A 2,724-nucleotide genomic window follows, 5' to 3' on the forward strand; every position below is an offset into this window, starting at 1 on the left:
AATAAATAAATGAAAAGGGTTGTTGTGACGGGAAGGGAGATTCAGATTTCAGAGAAAATGTAAATGTAAATATGAGATCCCATTGGATGGCCTAAAGTAAAGTCCCCTCGCCACTTCCGGCACAAGATAACCTTAATAAAGAAAGTAGAGTAGGGTGAATTCTTGAGATCATCCCTCACTTGATTGTCATAAATAATGGCCACTTACGGCTGCAACTAATTTAGCAGCACTAAAAGTCTACAAATCTTATCTTTATATATCTAATACTAATAATCATCCCAAAACACTAAACTAACAATGATGGAATGAGTCAAAATGAATGCAAATTCTCCTTTCTGCTAGCCAAACTAATAAATGATTAAAGTCTTGGTATAGCTAAGAGCTGCAATGATTATTGGGTACTCCAAAACAAAACACCATACACGGATACACCACACATTATTGAGATAATGTGAAAAGTCAGGCCCCTAGTCTGTTCCTTACCTCCTATTTGGGAGGTCGGCAGAAGACCACTCAACTTGGAGATGCAAAAGAAAAAATCAAAATCACATTCCTAGCTTTATTTTCCAAGGGTTCGTTCGTGTGCTAATGGTTGATGATCTCTAATTAAGCTTGACTTGAAGAGTTGCAAAAACTTGCAGATTATCAAGCAAACCAAATACTTATCTTCACAGAACTTTGCTAGGAGCAAATCATCATCACAACTAACTAGAAACCAATTTTTAAAAAACGTGCGGAATATCCTTTAGTCCACTACAATCTTTTGGTGGAACTTGAAAACTAAATGGCGAGTGTATCAAAGAAGCATCAGTCCAAATCCAAAAACTATGTCCCAACCAAGCTGATGCAAGAATTCTCTATGAGTTATGTTTCTTACGATACTCAAGAATTTATAGGAGAATTAGATAATTGTAATGGTGTCATTTACGCAAATGTTGGAAACGTTAATGGCGACTCTACTTTTTTCGAGAAGGTACTCGGAGATTTAACGGATAAAATTACTGGTGAAGCTTTGAATTGTAAAAATAAGATTGGGTTCGCCAAAGGACAAACTAAGTTATCAGAATTCGAAACATTATACTCTCTGGTACAGTGCACTAGAGATTTATCTAAATTTGCTTGCTCGCAATATCTAGCAACTGCGGTTGGAAATTATGCTGGATCCTGTAAGGATAAGAAAGGATGTCGCTCTATATACAGTAGTTGTTTTGTTCGATACGATCTGTATCCGATATTTTACCCGGTCAATTCCGTCAATTCTACGGATAAAAATGTCTATTCAAGACATGTGTTGCATCCATAGAGTTCAACCTAGCAATAGTATGGCTAGAAATGACTACTCAAGAATATTTAAAGTTTGTAATAATTTGCTATTGCATAATGATTAATTTAGGAACTTTCTTCTGGTACGATGGGATTGATTCCTATCTTCTTTGAGAGCTTGAAGTACTTGAACCATCCTTATGTCGCTATTACTTTTAGCATCATATCTACATGATATGATGTAATAGTATCAAAAATAAATAAATTAGTTTCATTTTGGAAATTGTCACATGTCCATTTAACGTCCTAAAATTTTCATGTGACATAACCGGCGATACTCTGTGGTTCGTATTTAGTCTTGCATACTTGCATCAAAGTATGTATCTGTCTTCACTCATAAGGCAATACGCAACAAAGTCTTTTCTTCTTTTTCTCTAACTCTTCATGCTCCCATAAGCATAAGAGGTTTGCCATGTACTTAAACAATTCTCACACAAATCAGCAATATAAGAACACAAAGATATACTGCAACAAACCCATTTTATTGCACTAAAGGAATATTACAAAACTTGGCCATCACATGGACCAAAACAGGCCATCATTCTCTCAATGATGCCTTATTCTCTCAAACATGAGACTACATCTCTACAAACTCTCTCCTACTGATTTCTAATGCCTCTTACACTATTTGTACAGTAGTTACAAAGCCAAAAAACGTGCACAACACTTGCACACGCATGGAACAACCATGTGTCTCATAGGGTAGTTCCTCTAACCGTCAATCTGGTTTTCAACTGCCACTTTTTGTGTTGTCAAGCCAAATGATGCCACATCTGTTCTTGATAGTTAGAATATGCCAAACTTAGTTATAAAGCCTCTTTATAACTATCTCAACTAACTCATTTGCTTTGGCATGCGTGTGATGCACACACTCATAACTATCTCAACTAACTCATTTGCTTTGGCATGCGTGTGATGCACACACTCATAACTATCTCAACTAACTCATTTGCTATGGCATGCGTGTGATGCACACACTCGTAACTGACAGCTTGAACTCAAATCCGATAATCATTGCGTTGCACTAAACTTTGGCTCGTGCCAATATTCGGCAATTGTCGCGCTTTACTTAATTTGTTCTCTGCCAAATACGACAGCAGTTGTGCTTCATCCAACTTGGCCTCTGCCATGTTCGACAATGATTGAGATAAAAGTCTACAAATCCTAATAACTTGATAAGATTTTCAGCCGCAAAATGAGTCAAATGTATAAAATTTCTTCTTTCTTGAAGATGATATCTAATCAAAATCACTTTTGGCAATTTTTGACTTATGCAGAGCATTCAATTGATTTAAGTCTTCGCTGAGAGCTGCAATAATTATGGTCTTCCAAAACAAACACCCTATATGTATGTCGGTAACGGTATTGACGCTGGCATGCAAAACGAAACTCTATTTTCAA

The 2,724-nt window shown here is 36.4% G+C and overlaps 1 pseudogene; it reads left to right on the forward strand.

The window, feature by feature from the left end:
• The first annotated feature begins 354 nt into the window (after positions 1-354).
• Positions 355-1,322, forward strand: LOC113359116 (annotated as a pseudogene).
• The last annotated feature ends 1,402 nt before the right edge of the window (positions 1,323-2,724 follow it).

This window comes from Papaver somniferum, chromosome 1 (assembly GCF_003573695.1).
Source record: "Papaver somniferum cultivar HN1 chromosome 1, ASM357369v1, whole genome shotgun sequence".
In the NCBI taxonomy this organism is placed as follows: Eukaryota; Viridiplantae; Streptophyta; class Magnoliopsida; order Ranunculales; family Papaveraceae; genus Papaver; species Papaver somniferum.